Source organism: Chrysemys picta, chromosome 15 (genome assembly GCF_011386835.1).
Source record: "Chrysemys picta bellii isolate R12L10 chromosome 15, ASM1138683v2, whole genome shotgun sequence".
NCBI lineage: Eukaryota > Metazoa > Chordata > Testudines > Emydidae > Chrysemys > Chrysemys picta.
In genome coordinates, this window is record NC_088805.1 from 23,838,032 (window position 1) to 23,858,532 (window position 20,501).

The 20,501-nt window shown below is 46.3% G+C and overlaps 1 protein-coding gene across 5 annotated transcripts in view; it reads right to left on the reverse strand.

Moving 5' to 3' along the window:
• LOC101934617 (transmembrane protein 132C) overlaps nucleotides 1–20,501 on the reverse strand; it is a 304,006-nt gene that overhangs the window by 147,434 nt on the left and 136,071 nt on the right. The window contains exon 1 of one of the 5 annotated variants that reach the window (XM_065568636.1): nucleotides 14,223–14,243. The exons of the other annotated variants lie outside the window; for them this stretch is intronic. The gene's annotated coding sequence lies outside the window, so the exon portion shown is untranslated. Of the gene's footprint in view, nucleotides 1–14,222; nucleotides 14,244–20,501 lie in introns of those variants that run through there. 5 annotated transcript variants of the gene reach the window in all.

Here is a 20,501-nt window from a genome sequence, read left to right on the forward strand (position 1 = left end):
CAGGAGCAACCATGTCTTTTGGTGCCTAGACAATTTTCCCAGGAATTCTTGGCAGCCATTTTACACCTGATAGCAAACATTTCCTAGTCAGTGACAACACCTAAATAAGGAGGGGTGCATATATATATATATCACACCTTATTAACCTTGAATTCAAAAATAACTGGGACAATGCAAGCAGCAGTGGGCACATCAGACTTTGTATGGAAGGAATTTAAAAGAGCCGTTGCATAATCACACCAAGTAAAGGCCCCTGAAAGGTCCTCACTGCAGGATTGGGGCCCAAATTCATGTGAGTTAGCGCTACGTGAGTGAGTAAGGGTTGCAGGATGGGGCCCTTGCGCAACTGGACAGACTGCCTTCTGCCCTGGTTTACCGCTAAAGGAAACTGAAACAAGCAGCAGTCCAACACACACACCTGTGTGCTTTGTAAACAGGAAGCACAGCGTGGGTAAATCCCGAGGAGGGATTTTGCTGCGCAGGCTAAAGATGACCGCTCTAGATCTATATTATAGGATTGCAGACACTTTTGAGATAAACAAATGCACCGAGATTATGCTCGCCACTGCGTGCACTTTCCATTATTATGACAAGATCTCTAAACTGAGCGTGCATGGCATTCCCCTAGCTCACACGGCAGGAGCATTACTGAGAAAAATACTTACAGTTTGCAGCATTTATTAGGATTATTACTTAGACCCTAAGTGACTTTTTGAAGTAATCTTTCCCTGCAGTCCCTTTGTATTTTTAATCCTCTCCTCAGCCCCCTCTGGCAGCTGTTACTGCTACACTTTCCCATCAGCTAGGCAGACTCAAGGCTGCTTTTCCTCTTTCCTAAGAGGAATCCTACGCTGCTGAGCTTCAACTGTTAGAAAGAGGGACGGGTGCCCTGAAAATGTCCATAAATGAACGGTTATGTTGGGAGCTTCTACCGGTCAAATTCTAGGGGCGCTGCTTTACAATGCTCTCAGGGGGTTCACAGAATCACAGAAATTAGAAAGGGAAAAGAATGACTGCAGTCGATCAGCTAGTCCATCTTCCAAGAGCCCATGCAGGTCTGTCCCCTGCAGCACAGGTGCTGGCTCCATGGTGCTCAGGGGCTCAAGCACCCATGGAAAAAAAATAGTGGGTGCTCAGCACCCGCCAGCCACGGCTGTTCGGCTGCACTGCCGATCAGCTGTTTGGCAGGTGGCCAGAAGTGCTTGGGTAAGGGCGGAGAGCAGTGAGCGGCAGGCGGGTGGGCGGCCTCAGGGGAGAGGGTGGAGCGGGGGTGGGAGGAGGCGGCATGACGATGGGGTCTTAGGAGAGGGAGTGGAGGAGCGGGCAGGAAGAGGCGGAGCACAGGCGGGGCCTCAGGGGAAGGGGCAGGGCCTTGGGGTGGAGCAGTGGGTGGTGCATCCAGGGGGACGAATCCAAGTCAGCACCTATGCCCTGCAGTATATTATATTGTGCTTTGATGAGTCTAGTTTAACATGGCTCCCTAAGGAGATCGGTCCAGAGATCTCAATACGCTTCCCAAAGCTCTCTGGCATGCAGCTGGGAGTTCATTGACTGGTACAACGCTTAAGGAGGTGTTACATGTGCACCAGTCAGTGGTCCGTTCAGCCCAGCCATCTCCATCTGCCCTTTTGGGGTAGCTAGTAGCGCTAGCCATGAACAATCCTTACGCTTAGGTGAGCACCAGGATTGCAGTCAACACAGAGTGCAGAGAATAGCAGCTGAGAATTATTGCAATAGGTTTAGTTTAATATTAGCACACAGACTCCAGTACTTGGTAACAGCCCATCGCTCTTCTTTCACCATAATCCTTGCACTGGTACGTAGTCACCTTAGCATATGCACCCTTATTCCTGTTCTTCTGTTTCAGAACAACTGCATCTTCCATCTAATTCTGCATGCTGGCAGTATGCAGGAAATGCTGTGACGTTAGTCTAGGGGGATGCATTGGACAAAGCTGCCAGCTCTTTATGTTAGAATTGAATCTTAATCTATTTAAGGCTGCCAGTGATCTGTGATACAACCTCCCAAATGGGCTCGGAGTTTACCCAGTATTAGCTCAGATTCTTGTGCCTTGAGACTGCTGCTAGTAGCTTATGCTTTTAAAGCCCAATTAAATGAATAGTAAGACTCCACGGAGGTCGGGGGGGGGGGGTCGGCTCAGATCCCTAACGTGCACTCTAATGCAGTGCAACAGGACCAACATGTGACCAGCTAGGCCCAGTATCCGATCTGAGCAAGGAGGCAGAGGGGACACGTGATGGGAGCTCAAGTGTCTAAGGAATGAGAAAGCAATGAGGAAATCGGGGATGGGTGCCTCTCATGAGGTTCAAGGATTGGGGGAACCACTGCAACTACTTTTTGTTTTTGTAATAGACAGTTTTTCTTTCTTTAAAGGGGGATTGAGTGGAAACAGCCACATCTTTTTTCTAAGCATGAGGAAACCTGTGCTTTGCATTAGGGACAAACCAGCCTTCCAAGCCTGGCGGGTGCAAGTGGCCCTCAGGGTATATAATATACACTGTATTTTATTCCCCAGGATTCTCCCCTCCACCCTCTCTACTCCTTCCTCCTCCATTCCCAATCTCTCCATATTTCTTTGCCACTTGGCTTGCTCCCAGCTATATCTCCCCTGGCATCCCTATTTTTCCATCCCCCTCTTTTTTACCCAGGCCCCCCTCTACTCCTTAATTCAAGATTTGCCTAACCCAAACATGAACCCAATCATCCATCACTGGACCCAATCAGCCCATCCACCTTTACCCCTCATTGGTGGAAATGAAAGCAGACGCTGACTCCAGGCCTAGCTCTTACGTTTCTTGTTTGTTTGAATTCCATTTGCAGTTGGGTCACATCGTGGTGCAGAGGGTTTTATTTTATTTTGTTTTGTTCTCGGAAGGAAATGTCAAAAGCGACAGGGTGGTTTTCAATAAGCATGGGGTGGAGGCCCGTTTGTTGAGGCGGCTGGACAAGAGGAACACAGGTAATTAGGGGACCTCTAGAGAACGGGTAATTCTGCCGTCTGAAAGTATTTGTTCAGTTAAATGAAAAGGTTCTCGCAGCTACTATGTAACACATTAGTGAGAAGAAACACCCCTCTTCAGGATACATTCTTTCCGTTATAAATTTGCGATATCATGACCTGACCTGAAAAGCCTTGGCTATATACCTCCCAACCACAGAAGCCCACTTATATTCTCTGCATGTTACATAAGTGGGGCTAAATTCTCCTCTTTCAGGATACCAAGGAACTACCATTAACTTTTACAGCAGTCACTCATATCCTACTGTGGGAGAGTTTGAACCAAGATGCGAGGTACCAAGACAGTTTACAATGACCCTCCTTCCAGGCATCTATAGCAAACCCAGCTCTCATCCCCAGCTTGTCTGAAGCAAATTAGTGCAGCCATCTAGGCTCTGTGCCTCAGTTTCCCATCTGTAAAACGGGGATAATAATCCTTCTTGTCTGCTTTGTCTATTCAGACTGCAAATGCTTTAGGGCCGGGACTGTCTCTTACTGCGTGTTTACACAACGCCTCACACAATGGGGCTCTGATCTCAGCTGGGGCCTTCTGATGTTATTGCAATGCAAAAGAAGAACTTGCAGCCAGCTCCTTCTCCCGAAAGCCCCCTCTAAGCCATCATGTGGACCATTTCCTGTGGAAAGTCCAGTCTTGTGCTGGCCAGAGTGGATGGCGCTATTGGCCTCTATTGAATGGTAAATCATGCACTAGGATTCTGTTGTCCTCTAGCTGTCAGCCCTCACAACCGATTCTCCTTTAGGGACCTGTTCTTTTGGAGCCTGAGTCCATGAGGGCTGTGGAAAGCTGGAGCCACGATGGAGAAAGGGAACTCCTGACAGGCCACTGAATTGTTCAGTTCCTTTGAAGTGCTGTTGCAGGAATCAGTGGAAGGGCTGCGGGGTGTATCCAAAGACGACCAGCTGCTAGCGGCTGAGTGAGAGGCGATGGCAAATGGCAGCACCCTAGTGTAAGTGCTCACCTGAGGCCTCCTGGGCATAGACATTAAACTGCTCAAATATTCCTAGTACTACAGTATTTAAACCCCCCTCTTCCCATATATTTATAATTGGCACTGAGTTTTTTCCATTTCCTTTGAGAGGACTAAAAATAAACAAAATCACGCTCCCTCCCCACCTCCCAGGGAGCCTTTTCTCCCCGTCCGTAGCTCTCCCCGAAAGTCATTTCAATTCATCCAACTGCATCCGACGCCTAACTGCAGGGATGAAAATCATTTTGTTTCAGCTTGATGCAGCAGAAATGCACAAGACCTAAATAGCATGTGACAGGCTATCAGGACACACAAGCACCTGATTTAGGGTTGCACAGGCTACAGCAGCAGCCAAATGATTTGGTTTCTGAAAATGCTGAAACAGCTATTAAGCAGCAGTATCTGTAATAGGTTAATAAAATTCAAAGTGAAACACGGAGTGTACACACACGCCCTCCCCAGGTTTCAGATACCCACCACAGAACCCCGCTTCATGCTCTCAGATCTCCCAACACCTGTTATCCAGTCTCTGTTTATAATCTCCTTTGACCACTCTGAGTTTCCCCACTACCTTATCACCTCTGACTCTGAGCCTTCAATCTTCAACCACCCTAAGATGATAATATTTTATGTTTCCTTATTTAAGTTTAATATAACTATCTTCCACCAAATATAAAGACATGGTTATGTTGTGATATTTAGTGATAGTGAAAGATACTGGGCTGGCAGTTCTGGCAGCTGTGTTGCCAAGTCTCATGTTTTTATCGAGAGTCTTATGCCATTGGGGGAGGGGGGTTCTTAAAGCCCCAGCTCCTGGAGACAGGTGAATATGTGAGAATCTCTGTTTTAATTTTTTTTTTTTAAGTAAGTTTCATGCGTTCATAGTTGTGGGGAAAAAGCCTGTAAACAAGGCATGAGCACACCCTAAAAGCTAAGAGACCAGAAGGCCAACACAAAGAACCCAAAAGCTAGTATTAAAAATCACTTTTTAATCCAATGTCATGATATTTGCACCTGATTCGTGACTTTCAATGCTTTTGAATTGCTGTAATAGCCTCTGTCTATCCAAAATGAAGCAAGGCCACAGACTTAGACATCCACAGCGCCTCGCCAATGCGGCACCGTGCTATTCTGGAGAGTCCACCTGTAAAGTGTATAAGGGAAGCTCAGTCGTACCTTATTGCCTCTGCTGGGAAAAGAGGACAGGAGAGTCATCTGCGATGGGGATTTTGACATTGGCACCTGTCCACTAAGAACTTGACTGAGATCCCTCCTGTCATGCAGGCCGCCCAACAGCCATCATGTGACAATGCTACTGGACTTACACTCTACATAAGCCAGGTAATGCAAAGTCCTGTACCAGTCCCCTGAGCCATTCACTCCCTTATTTGAGGAGCCTTAGATAAAAACCACTAAGAGTTATGGTCTATACAACAATCAAGGATATGGAGAAATGACAAGTACAAAGAGAGGAATGTGAATAATATACCGAAGAGGCCATTACTCTGTGTACTGCAGGAAAGTCTTTCTGCTCCTAAGCAAAGAGGGAATTTATCTTTCTTTGATCAGAGGTGACAAGAGCAGAATGCAAATGCAATAAAACCAGGGGGAGGGAAATAAGAAAGCCGCAAGGAATTTCACTCTGGTTTTGTCAACTGATTGTGAGGTTATAAATTCATTCTTTGTATAAGGGGCAGGAAGAATTTCATACTTCGAGTAATCCACATTAATTACTAAGTTCTCATGTCATTTCAGCAAAGCTTGGTACCCATATTTCATTAGCGACACCTCTATGTTTGGCGCCCCCGCAATCCCCCGTAAGCATGTCCCTGCTTATTATTAGCTTTAACGAGAGCAGGATTGGGTCCTTAAGTCCTGATTCAGCAATCCAGTACAGAAGTTTCACATGGGTGTAACTGCATGAATTCAATGGAGTTATTCCTGATTTACACCAGTGTTGGTGAGTGCCAAATCAGGCTTTTAGTTACCTAAATTTCCCATTTCACCCTAAGTTTCACATCAATTCTTCTATTTCCCTGCTCCCATCAGTTGCGATAGTCCATTTTATTTAAATGCCTTTGCTCTCTCCCATACCACCTTCTTTATTCCATTTGCCCCTAGCCACTTCATCTTCTCCTTTGGACTTTTGGATGCCACAAACCTCGCTTGTTTCATTCTTCTAGCTCCTGTTCTCTCTGAGGACTTCACGGTTGCCTCCATGACTACAGATCTCCAAAGTAGTGAAAAAAATATACACGCACAAAATTCCATGGATTGGATCAATTATTTCTCACAGATGCCCAAACTATTTTGATTTAAACACAAGATCTAGACAATTAACAGCTCCGTGCTGTAAAAGTTTCATTTACAAGATTTCTACAACTGCTTCACGACTGAAATAGATTTCTTGATGAAATTCTGTTAGAGGAAGCTGCTATTGCACATGTACAACCAGAACTACCTTCGCTTCTGTACAGCGAGCATCCTAGTTTCCCCCTTTACCTTGAAATTTAGTCCGTGAACATTCTTCAGCCCTAGAAAACTATCACAATTATCTACAAATGCTATTTAAGAGCCCGGGGGCTAGATTCCAATACCCTTAATCACACCAAATAGCTTCTTACTCCAGGGATGGTCCTACTAAAGCGTATTACTAGAGCATTGATCATACAAACGGAAAGTCACTGGGACTCTCAGTGGAGTAATGTGCTATTCAGCGTGAGTGCTGGCATCAGAATCTGGAACTCAATGATGGAAAAAGATTTATGCAACTATCCACTCTCCCCATCCACCAATCTTATCAGCATGAGATGTTAAACTGGTATATAAAAACCAGGGATGAGGGAACTACTATTGCTTAAAAATCAAGAAGAAAGCTTCTCCCCTCAAACTTTGCCCATTTTTAGAACTGGACATTTCAAAAGATTCTGTAATACTAAAGGCTATTTCATTTCTGTGTGGCCCTGAATTTCCAAGATGCCAAAAATACAACAAGGGAAACTGTTCTGTTTCTAGGCAGCGCCGAAGCAGCAAGTTCCAGGAATCCGATGAGAATGCCTGTTCTCAATGGATTTCCAGCCAAGTTTCACAGATAAGCTTCAGAGAAGCAGCTGGACGTTCTGGTGCTGAAATCAAACCTTAGCGCTGAATCTTATGGAGCTAATCCTGCCCTCTTTCCTCAGACAGTGCTTTCATTAAAGGCAACAAGAGTTTTGCCCAGGGTAGAGAGCGCAGATCCGGCCGCACTGCAAATCATACAGTGACCTCCAATTTCTTTTACTTGTATCTCCCTGGGCAGACTGTAATGAGCTGGGAAGTTGTCTGTGATGTATTTGTATGGCCATTATCATAATGCATTAATCAGATTGTACCGCTATGGTACATACTCCTACTGAAGCAAGAGGTATATAGGCTATGCAATACAGAATAGATCTTGAATCACGCTATTATTATCAGGAGCAGTAGTAGTCTTACAATAGCACCTAGAAGCCCTATTGTGCACAGCACAATACAAACACACAGAGTCCCTGCCCCAAAGACTTTTCAATCTACACAGACGAAGGCTGGGAGAAGAAACAGAGACACAGAGGGAATGTGAGTGCCTTATATAAAGTTACACAACAGGTCAGTGGCACGGCCAGAACCCAGATCACCTGAGTTCCAGCCCAGTGCCCTATCCACTAGACTGCACTGCCTCAATGCAATCTTTCCCTCGTAAACACAAAGCAACACTCCGTGTTCTCGATCAGCATGTAGCGCTGAAAAGTTACCATAACCTCAGACCCCTGCTCACAAGGTCTGCTGCTTCTTTCATTGAAAGGGAAAGCAGTTATTAATTTTCAGCACAGAGAGCCACTAAGGTGAATAAACATGGATCAGACCCTTTTGCATTATACGAAACCAAGCTGCCAAGTAATCAAACAGTTAATAAAGCCAGTTTGCATTTAATACTCAGAAAGTGTCCCAGACCTTGCAATAAATCAATATTTTCCTGTGCTGTAATATTGAACTGTCCAAAGCAGTATTCCAGTCCACAGAATGCTATTCTTCATATTATTTTACTCCACAAACGGTTATGCCCTCTGTTTATTAAATATGTGCCTCCCCGCAAATACAAAGTCTGAATAATGAAAAAACAGCAATAATGGAAGATGGAGTCACAATTATTTCACATTTATAATTATGGCTTCATATCTGCAAAGCTGTAGATAAAGTTTGTCAAAACTGCCATTATAAAATCTTGTTTTCAGGGGGTTGTAACTTCCTATTATATATACACAGCATAGGATGACAGTGTTACCTAGTGATCAGAGCAGGGGACATGGAGTCAGGACCACCGAGTTCTATTTTCAACTAAGCTGCTGTATAGCCAGGGGCAAGTTACTTAACTGCGCCGTGCCTCAGTTTACTTGTCTGACAAATGGAGATAATGCTTGCTTACCTACCTCATAAGGGAGCTGTGTGTCTTAAATGATGTTTTTGAAACATCTGGGGATGCTGGAGCAAGTGTACTGTGAACATTTAGAATATTACTACCTTTTAAAAGTCCAACATATATAGTGTGTCTAAAAAGAAAATAAATATTGAACCAGATTTCCAACACCAGCTGCCCTGCTTGTGCCACATTGCTGCAGGTTCAAAGAACTGCCAATTTTGCCCCGAGAGCAGGTGGCTTTTCTATATGCCCTGATAGAAACTTGCCCCCTTTCGGAGTCAGACTATGAACAGACTCATTAACAATAGACACTAAAGACACTACAGTCTAAGCAGTCTCCCCAGGCTAAACTGCTTCCCAACTTCCTACTTCAGGGCTGCTAAACCCACCCTCTAGGTCCTTTTAGGCCAACACAATTAACAGCTGCAAGCACCGCACTGGTACAGGACCAGCCTCTTGAACACTCTGAAAAAACAGACATGCCCATGTTTAAGTGATGCAGAAATGAAGCTGTAAGAAGTGATTTTGTCCTTCGCTCCCACACAAAGAACCTGTGTCAGGTCATTCTGTCTTTCTGGTTAGTGAGTGATACAAGCTGACCCACTTGGGGACCATTCAGTGCCACCGCTGGGTCAACTGGGCAAGGTCAGTAATGAATGACATGAGGCTGTTCTTGCTTGCAGGTAATTGCTCTCTCTGGCAATGTTGTTTTATTCCTACAAAACCTTCAGATCTTCTGTTTTGACGGTGACATGGGTTTATCCACATTAAAAACACTCATTGCTTCAGCCCCGACCTGCCGTCCTCACGCCAGCTACACTCGACACACATAAGTTTTGCCTGCATTAGCACTGCAGAATTAGCCTCTTCATCAGCCATCCCAAACCTAACTACTATCTATCATCTAGTTGTCTCTTTCAATATCACCCACGCTCTCTGAATCCAATTTAACTCGTTTTCAAGGATCTTGACTCTTAATCCCACCATCCCGGGGATTTTCAAAAAGGTTTTGCTAGAAGTCAATTTAAAAAAATCCCAAACTTTGCTTATTTTGAAAATTTCTTTAGAAATGGGCATCTAATTTCTCTCTCTTAAGCTGAACATTCTGGCCAGGATTCCCCAGCCTCTATTTTCAAGCATGGCATTTAGAATACCAATGACCTACTTTGTTATTTTTATTTATACCTCTGCAGCTCACAAAGTTCAATGCCCTGGGATGAACATATTTTCCGAAGTGTATGCTGGATCCTTTGCCAGCTAATGACATTTGTCTAAGACTTCTGGTAAAAATGAGGTATGCTAGCTGAGCTGAACCGACGGCAAGGGTAATGCTAGGTTCCCAGTTGCAATAAATCCATCCAGTGAATGGCAGTGGGAACCTGTATTCTACAGTGATAAAAGAGGGGTGATGTAGGAGTTGAGAATTAAATTATTACCATATTTACATGTTCATGTGAAAGAAATGTTCCAGAAAGATGAACTGAAATGGGAACAGGTGCAGAGAAGAACACAGAGGATGAGAAGGGGAATGGAGGGCCTATGAGGGGAGACTTGGAAGTCTTGTTTCGCCTAGCAAAAAGAAGGCTGAAAGCGGATATGATTGCTCTCTCTAAATACATCAGGGGGATAAACACCAAGGAAGGCAAAGAGCTATATAAGCTAATGGACAGTGTTGGCACAAGAACAAAATGGGTATGAACTAGCCATGAACAAACTCAGGCTGGACCTGGGAAGAGGTTTCTAGCCATCAGAGAGGAGTGAGGTTCTGGAACAGCCTCCCACTACGAGTGGCGAGGGCAAACAACATAATTAGTTCTGAGAGCGAGCTGGACAAATTTATGAGTGTGTCTGTATGATAGGATTGCTTGTGGTGGCGGGGGGCAGAGACTCAGAAGCCCAGGGGCTAACTACTGGTTTATGGTTTACATTCCTCAAAGTGCATGCTTCAGGGTTTCATCTGACCACCTGCATGGGTCAGGAAGGGATTCCCCTCCCTCAGGTATTCTGGGAGTGGGGGAGTTGGACTCCTTCCTCTGAAGTATTAGAGATGGTCATGGCTGGAGATGAGACACTGGATGGGGTGGGCCAGAGCTCTGAGGAGGCACCAAGGATTCCTTCTCTCAGGTGCTTGGCTGGCTAGGTCTTGCTCACATGCCCAGTGTCTAAGTGATTGCCAGATGTGGGATGAGGAAGGAATTTTTCCCCAGGTCAGATTGGCAGCGACTTGGGTTTTTTTCGCCTTCCTCTGCAGGATGGGTGAGGGTCACTTGCCAGGATTATTTGGCAATCATTTTCCTGCCATTGCAGGGGCCTCGGTCACTGGTGCACTTCTGTTCCTCCTAGTCTCTGCCTGGAGCACGTAATAGTCTAGTCTCCTGTGGGCTGTAATACTTTGGTCTAATGTCGGTTGCTGGGTGTGGCATACGGGTGCTGGATGGTGTTGGTGGCCTGTGATATTCAAGAGGTCAGACTAGACTATCTGGTGGTCCCTTCTCGCCTTGAACTCAATGAGTCGGTGCCTCTAAATGGGTTTATCCTGTAAACAGCAATGAGAAGAATTTTATTCCCTTGAAAACTGCATAATTTATTTTAATGGTTAGAATTTTTATATTTACGTGTTTAATCAGGGTCCGAACTAGGAGTGAATGACTTAGCTGTTTTATTTATTTAAGAGCCAACTACTTGTGACTGTCATTCTTTGAGGTGTGATGCAGACATGTATTCCACGTGGATGTGCACGCCCCATGCACCAGAGCCGGAAAACTTTGCCTAGAAGGGGTTGCACTCATGCCCTGTGCCGTAGCCCCTCCACTGGACGTATAAGAGCAGCGCTGCCCTGAACTCCTCACAGTTTCTTGGCACTAAATGTCAGAAGTGCAGACTCTGATTCAGAGGGGATGGGAGGGTGGGTTGTGGAAGACACATCTGAATCACTTCTTGAAGAAGAACAGTTACAGTCAGGAACCGTTTTTTCTTCTTTGAGTAGACACAGCTGGGTATTCCATGGAGGTGACTCACAAGCAGTACTCACTGGAGGAGGGGCATGGAGTCTATTTAAAGGACTGCATGGCTGCCTTCCTGAAGTTTGCATCTGATCGGGATGCAGACATAACAGCATAGTGGTTTGCAAAAGTAGGCACAGAGGACCAAGTGGCTACCCTGCGAATGTCCAATATAGGAATCCATTTAGAAATGCCACTGATGTCTCCTGAGCTCTTGTGGCCACCAGGTAGACTCTCAATGAACTAAGTGCAAGACCAGAAGATAGAAGGCATTAAAAGGTAGATCAAGTTGTCCTGGATACACCAGCATTGGTTGAACTCCCTAGACTAACAACCTTACTGAGAATTGCTTCCACTTGGCCAAATAGGCTGCCCTGGTGGAGGGCTTCCTACTATTAAGCAAGACCAGCCAGACCACCTCTGACCATCATTTCTCCTCCTCATCTAACCACGGAGCAGCCACACCATAAGATGCAGGGAGCTCCGTGCTGGATGCAAAACCTGACTGGTCAGGATGAAGAGGAAGGAATATAGGAGGTCAAGCCGATAACATGGGGAAGTTGGAGAACCAACATTGTCTTGGCCACGCTGGTGCAATAAGAATGAGCTTGGCACTATCCAATTTCATCTTGGGAATGACCTATGGGATGATCATAATTGGAGGAAAGGCATACAGGAGTGCCAATGCCCTGCTCAGGTGAAAAGCATTGGTCGACAAGCCAAGACTGAGCCCCCTTGGGAGAAGAGCAGCTGGATTTTCTCGTTTTCTCTAGCGGCAAAACAGGCCAATCGTTGGGATGCCCCAAACTGCAAAGGATGCTGGGCTTTAGAGACCAAATGTGATTCAGGGAGAAATTCCCGCAGAGGTGACTCATCAGGTGACTGTAGCTGGTGAATGATCAGCCACAGGGGTAATGTACTGCCAGAGCCTGACTGCCTGATGACAAAGCACTATGCTCCCCTCACCTGTTCACATAATACACTGCAGCGGTATTACCAGTGAGTATGAGAACTGCCGAGCTCCTGATGTGATCTGAAATGCATTGTGGTCAGCACAAACTCCAGGACTTTGATATGTAGAGAAGCTTCTCATTCCAACCACAGGCCCTGAACTTTCAGTGATTTCAGATGCGCTCCCCAACCTAATAAATCAAAATCCAGTGCGTGTACACTCTCCCTTTGAGATATTTCACATTGGGTGCCCAAAAATAGAGGCACCCAAAACCATTAAGTCACTTTTGCAGTATTACCAAGCCCAACTGGTCAAAAATTATGAGCTGGGCCTCCAACCATCATGAGATTTTGGGTTCTGTTAATTTTCCTTCTGAATTTTGAGGCTGTGCACTTGGAACATATTTCCAACTTCTTTTCTGAAACCAGGGGGCTGGAAACTTGCTCTGTATTTAAATGAAAATTGAGATTCTCCTGTAATCCAGTGACTCCAGGCACTGGGGCTTTAACAAAATCACCAAATATCACCAGGGGCCTTGCAATAAAATAATGGGATTTGCCAACTGCTTTTGAATAACTTGATTGTTGTCATTATAAAAAACTAAAACTAAAAATCTGTAACTGTTTCTATCCGGCCATGCCAAATATTGAAAGACTGTGCAGGCTAGAGCACGGAGTATTATCATTACTGTACAAACAGGGAAGCAAACGCAGACTTTGCCATCTAGGGTTTACCGCCTAATCAGATCTCAGGCTCCCCACAACCTATAGAGTCTAGAACTCCTGGGTTCCAATCATGGCTCTAGCTCTGCTAATGATTTACTGTTGTGCCTTAGGCAACTCTCAACTTTAATTTCCCTCATCTTTCAATGGGGATATTTCTATTTCCTGACCACAGAGAGGTGCTGTAAGCCTTCCGTCACTGTTTGCAAAGTGCTTTTTAGCTGGGAAGTGATACATATTACTAGCAACAAGCAATACAGAAGAGCCTAGGGCTTTGGGATTACCTGTGTTTTTGAATTCCATTGATGTAATGGCCTGGCAAAGCACTGTTAGCTTTCGTTTTGCTACATGTTCAAGATTCCTCTTCATTTCCCCCCAATATATATCTGATCCCTGAGACTGAACAAGCTGGGAAAATTGCTTCTGTTGAGCGGGTCACAACCATTTACCTTTCCCCTGGAGAACTCCAGCACCTAGGTCTGATTGTTTAAGAAATGCACAAGCAAATGGCTGAAGTTCCATGCAGTCTATTTTGATTCTGAGCCTGCAGTGTCACCTGTTCCAAAGAAATGTGCCTTCTAGTTTCCTCACTTTACACTTATAGAGTCACTGATTGAAAAATCTAACCAGAGAGAGAATTGGGAGTCCCCGAGATGCTGCAGAGTGGGAGTGATTTGTGATGAGCATTCTAGTGCAACATGAAACCATTTCAAACCACATTACTTTCCAGCATCTCTCAGTTCAGCTCAGTTTTGTTAGATCCCACGAGAGAACAACAGACCCTAGAGGTTGATCTTCCTTTTTTTCCTGGAGGACAGGAAAAATTAAAATCAATACGCTTCCAAGTTCAGTTCCACTGGACAATAAAGAAATAAACAAGTCAACACAATTTTTACATGGAGTTGTCTTCTAAGGTAATGAGCGACCACTATGCATTACAGTAGGTGGAGGGGACCAGGAGTCTGAATGACATTCATAGAAGGCAGTATGAGGTCAAATTCCCAAGTGTTCATCACCCACCATCAGGGCAAGATTTAAGACTCTTAAAGACTCAGTTGCCATCTAATCACCTAAATAAGGGCCATGTAAGAGGTTGGACTCACCCCTGCGGCGCCTCCTGCTGGTTATCCTGGGAATTAGCTCAATCCGCCCAGAGCGCCCTCTGCAGGCCAGTGATCCACCTTGTCACTACTGGCTCCCTTGTCCCTCCCGGACCCTGGTGCCCCTTTAACTGGGTGTCCCCCTTCCAGGGGAACCCCCACCCACTGTCCCCACCTTGCCTCAGTATCAGGCTACTGCCAGTCTTCATCCAGCCCCACGCCCAGGGGCAGACTGCAGTATCAGCCTACTCATCACTGGGAAGGTTGGGTTTGGACCTGCTGCCTTGGCCTACCCCTAGGTTGCCCTCTGCAACCCCCCAGTACCACTTGGCCTTCTACTAGGCCGCAGCCTGGGGCTTTCCAGGCTGGAGCTCCCCAGCTCCTCAGCCTTTCCCCAGCCCTGCTCCACCCAGGTACTCTGTCTCAGCTCCCTGCAGCCAGGCCCTTCTCTCTCTGAGTACAGAGAGAGACTGCTGAGCTTCTGGCTGCCCTGGCCTTTATAGGGCCAGCTGGGTCTGTTTGGGGCGTGGCCCAGCTGCAGCTGCTTCCCCCAGTCAGCCCAGGTCTTTCCTTCCACAGCCCCAGCCCTCTGCAGGCCTGGCTTTAACCCTTCCCAGGCAGGAGCGGGTGATCACCCCGCTACAGGCCAGATGTTCCGAGGTGCTCAGCACCCAGCAGGTCTCACTTGTGGGCAGATTTTCAGAAGAGCTGAGCAGCACTCAGTGTTCTGAGCTCTTTGGAAAATCTGACCCCGCATGACTGCGAGCCACCTTAACATTGCAACAAACTACAGGTCCGAGTGCTCGTGCTAGGGAGGTCCGACCTACAGGACTTCCACTGGCCCAAGGAGAACTTTTCTACAAGAATCTTCAAATCACAGAAATAAGGAGATATGTGTGTGTGTGTATAGAAAGTGTATCAGCCTATAACCAGGGTGTCTGCGGTGCAGCTGTAGGGCCAAATGCACTATGGGCACCTCCAACATGTATCCCACAGTCACTCTTCTCCCAGAGGACAACAGTGGACAGCTGGCAAGTTCCAGAGCACTGAAACCAAGCAAGGAGAGATTTCTAGTCATCTGTCAAGGGCAACGTAAGGATATGCAGATACTAGTTAAGTGCATGCATTTTTATGTAAAACTATAAATGCATATGCAGATTAGAAGTGATCCTTTGGCTCCCGGCAAGTTGCCAATGAAGCGCTTGGAGTCAAGGCATTTGGGCCTGAACTGCTTCAGCATTTTAGTTCAGTAGCTAATTGGGAGGTCACGCCGAAGACCAAGAAAGAACTTTTACAAGTGGCAGTACTGTTCATTTTGCCACTAGCGGATGATACATTTTTTTCCATTTTCTAATATGTCACACATCAGCACTGTACCAAGGGACCCCAATGTCAGCTGGAAGAAGGTGGGGATTGTTTTACATGGCCTGAATGGAGACCAGAATGGGTGCAACAGATAATTTAATCCATGTAAATGCGTCTTGTGCATTTGGAGATATATACCGTACCCACTTCATAAGGGAAATCAGGCATCTTTGCAGAGGGTGATACAAAACGCTGAACTAGAATCTTACTTTTCTTTTAACTTAAATGAACAAGACCTTTCAGATATATTCCTTGTGCATTTACGATTAATAAGCTTCACTTTGGTCGCTTTGAATGAAGACAAGTAGAACAAAGAAATATTAACATTATTATACAGCGTCCTGTTTATGATAATTAAGAGACTCCCATTTGTTTTGATCTACATCCTGGTTTGATATCCATGAGGAAGAAAGAGCATTTTTCTCTGATGACAGAAAACCCATAGTCCGATGCCTCTAATTTCCTCATTCTGGGTTTCAAAACTCCTGACTCCAGTTAGAGATGGAAGAATGATTTTTGCCCTATTTTCACGGTATACATCTGATTCCACAGCTAACATCCACTATGGAAACTGCTGGATGTCTTCCATAGCAGCATGAAATATCACAGGCCCTGATTATAGTATTGCATTTTATTGTTATTATTGGATCGTTATCAGAAGAAAATGTATTGCCCAATATAAAGTGAAAAGATTTTCTATTCTGTACATGATCTAGCTACAAAAACCCACTTTGGATAACCTTCAAATTCCTTGTCTGAATACGGTTCTATTAAAAGATGCATGGAGCTCTTCTGGATTTGCAGCACAGATATAATTAATTAATTGGAAAAAAGAAATAAATAAGAAATGAGACGAACAGTTAACAGGACCAGCTCTGCTTAATATGCTGCGCTCTTCTGAGAATTGAGGTAATGAATCTGATTTTACACTTCATGTTTTCAACATTGTCTGCAGTGACAGTGTAATGGAATGTCCATTATCCTGGCATAAGACTGACATATTCTCATAAAATGCTCTATGACTGTATAAATGGGACCGAACAAAGAAAAATCAAGCGAGTTTAACAGGTATAAAATGTCCATAGACACTTCATTTTTTCTATTCAATAGGAGGGAGGCAATGCAAGCAGAGAAAGGAAGGGCACATTAAGAGGCATCTGTGCATTTCAGCATTTCTCTCTGGGTTACCTGCAGGTGCTTGATAAATCCGACTTGAATAAATAAAGGAGGAGGAAGAAGGAACCAGAGAGTGACTGGGGGCTCTTGGGAGTGGCACTGGACTAAAGAATCTATCTCAGAGGCACAGGTTCAGATTTGATCCATGTTATTATTATTTATAGATCAGAGTGCTAGGCACTTGCACATAAGAAGTACTTGCTCTAAATTGCTTATGATCCAAGCTGTATTATTACTGTTCTATAGATATGTAGACTGTGAGATACAGAGAGGTTAAGTGACTTGCCCAAAGTCAAACACCGAGCTAGTGGGAGAGCCAGAAGCAGAACTCAGGAAGGGCTGACTCTCAGGCTGCCGTCCCAACTCAACAAGCTTTAATATGGTCTCATGTACAATGAGGTCAAATGTTATCATTAGGACCCTACCAAATGCACGGTCCATTCTGGTAAATTTCAAGGTCATAGGATTTTAAAAATCTGAAATTTCACTCTGTTGTAACCATGGTGGTCCCAACTCAAAAGAGGGGTGTGGGGAGGGGGGGAAGGGGGGATTGGAAGGCTATTGAGGGGGTGGTTGTGATATTGCCACCCTTACCTCTGCGCTGATGGTGGCGGCACTGCCTTCAGAGTGGGGCGGCCGGAGAGTGGCGGCTGCTGGCTGGGATCCCAGCTCTGAAGGCAGTGTCACCACCAGCAGCAACACAGAAGTGAGGACGGCATGGTATGGTATTGCCACTCTGACTTCTGCGCCACTGATGGAAGTGGATCTGACCTGGCACTGGGAGCGGCCCATGTAGGGGAAGAGGAAGTCCCATCCTGCCACAGCCCAGCAGGACTAGCAGCTGGAGCCCGAGGCATCGTAGGAGCCCCTAGTGGGGTGCCCCCAACCCTGCCCCTCCCCAGTGCTCAGGGGTTAAAGAGTCGTTGGGTTGCTTCTGTGTGTGTGGGGGGGGGGGAGGGGGGAAAGTGACCACAACACCCTGGGCGGTCACCCATGTGATCCACTCATAAGGCCAGCACTGTCCCCCCCCCAAAAGTGACAACTCCCCCACCCCCCATATCATGCCACCCTCACTTCCACGCTGCTGCTGGCAGTAAGTGCTGCCTTCAGAGTTGGGTGCCCGGCCAGCATCGACCACTCTCTCACCACCCAGTTCTGAAGGCAGCGCTTACTGCCAGCAGCAGCGTGGAAGTATGTATGGCTATACCGCTACGCCCCCTAGAATAGCCAGTTTTCACGGTCCGTGATGCGTTTTTCACAGCCGTGAATTTGGTAGGGCCCTAGTTATCATTGAAAGACCTCTGTCAAATGAGTTGATGGTCCGAATTCAGCTCCTAGTGAGAAATATCCCTACCACAAAACTATTTATTGGCTGTCTCTGAGCATAGGTCAAAGCTTAAACGAAGCACAAAGACTGAACTAACCACTCGTGGGCAGGCTGACGAGGCAGTGTGGAGAACGCCTGCACTGCCTTACTTCCGTGCTGTAAATCGAGGATTGCAGTCAAGGGGATTACCAAACCAGCACTACATTCACTGAAACAAATAATGAAAGTTGAGCTTGCTGATAGCTCTACAGTCAGAAACATTTATCTAGTTTCCTTATTCTGACTGATATTGACAAGGCCATTTCCCCCCTTATTCTCCAAGTTATTCAATTTATGACACTGTCAGTCCTTTGTGACACCTACTGACACATTTATAAGATAGAGGGTTTTTTTAGCCTGTTGAAAACAAGTCATTTGTGAATGGAGTTGGACGATCCGACATTTCCAAACACATGTTTCTAAATCACGTAAACATTTTCCCTCCATTTCAGAGTGGGGGCGTGTAAGGAATGGTGCATGAACCCTCTAAACTGGACTGCCAGTCCAACTTCTGTCTGATGCACCTTTAGCTCACCGTGTGAAACCCAGCCCTATGCAGAAGGCCAGCCCCAGGCCTATGCACCATTTGCATCCACAAAATAGAGATTAGGCAGGATTTCAGTGGTGCATAGGCCTTGTGCTCCACAAACCTGAGCACTGATGGAAGTGAAGACTTAGGGTATGTCTAGGGTTACCATATCTCATAAATAAAAAAAGAGGACCCTCCACGGGCCCTGGCCCCGCCCATTTCCCCACCCCTAGCCCCGCCCCAATTTCGCCCCTTCCCCACCCTAACTCTGCCCCCTCCTCCCTTCCACTCCCAGCCAGGGGGAAAGGGCTGCCCCAGTGCTACCGGCTTCAGGGTTTGCTGGGCAGCCCCCAGACCCTGCGCCCCCAGCCGGCGCTTCCCCAGCGCAGCTGGAGCCCGGGAGGGGAAGCGCCCAGCCGGGGGCGCAGGGTCTGGAGGCTGCCCGGCAAACCCTGAAGCCGGTAGCACTGGGGCTTTGGGCAGCCCCTATGCCTCCGGACCCTGCGCCCCCAGCCGGGCACTTCCCCTCCCGGGCTCTGGCGGCGCAGGGTCCGGAGGCACGGGGGCTGCCCGAAGCCGGTAGCGCTCGGGCAGCCCGGCTCTTAAACAGAGCTGAAGAGTCGGGGAGGAGCAGAGCCGCCATTTTCCCGGACATGTTCGGCTTTTTGGCAATTCCCCCCGGATGGGGGTTTGACTGCCAAAAAGCCGGACATGTCCGGGAAAAAGAGGACGTATGGTAACCCTAGGTATGTCTACCCACCAGAACAACAGCAGCAGCCGGTCTCAGAGCCCAGGTCTGCAACCCATGGAGACATTCCAGCTCAGGCTCTGAAACCCCCTCTCCCCGTCCCCCTCCCCGGGCTTCACAGCCCAAGCTGAAACGTCTACAAGACTATTTTTAGTGCCTTAGCACGAGCCCCAGGCAGCAGACCCGAGCTCTGAGACTTGCTAATGTGGGTTGTTGTTTTTTTTTGCTGTGTAGACATACCCTAAGAACAATGGCTGAGGTAGGACAGGTATTTACAGTTTTCCTCACATGGCTACATCAGATTTGGGCCATTCTGGAGCAGAGACTGCCAGTCACAGCGAATTGTGTAAGCCCTGCACAAAAGTTGACTGGGAGCGGGAGGAGACCAACAAAATCATTTGCACGTGTGCTAAACCAAGGTTTGAACCCAGGCTCACAGGGGTGAAAGCCGAGCGAGCTGCCTTTTTTCTTTTCCTTGTCCTTCTTGAAGTGGAATTTCAAGCCCTGCTTTTGAATTGGTATTCAAAGCCCGTCCCACACAATGCTAGTGTGAATACATGCTGTCTTCTAACTAGATGTAAGGTGGACGTAGTTCCTATTTGTCTCACTGACCCAGACTACATAAAGCTATTAGGGAGAAAAAAAAATCCCTAATTAATTAGTTCTTATTTCTTTCTTTAACTAAAGAGCTAGAAAGGAGAGGAAAAGCAAAAATTATCTCATCACCACAAGCCATTCTATTCTCCAAGGCAGTCTCCAGAAGGAAATTTACAAGCAATAATATTCCTTGGCATTTTTTGCATACATAGTGACTTTTACTTGAGGATCTCAACACACAGTACAAACGTGAATTAGATTTTCCACAACTGCCAGGAGTCAGACATGATTACAGCCATTTAGGGGAGAGAGATAGTATTGTGTTAACACACAGAATGAGGCATCGTGAGACCTGGGTTCATTTCCAAGCTGTACCACAGACTTCTTGTGTGACCGTCGACAAATAATTTAGCTTATCTGTGCATCAGCTTCTTGAACTGTACAGTAGGAATAAACACAGTCCTATTACCTTCCACACAAGGGATGCTGAGGCGTATTACT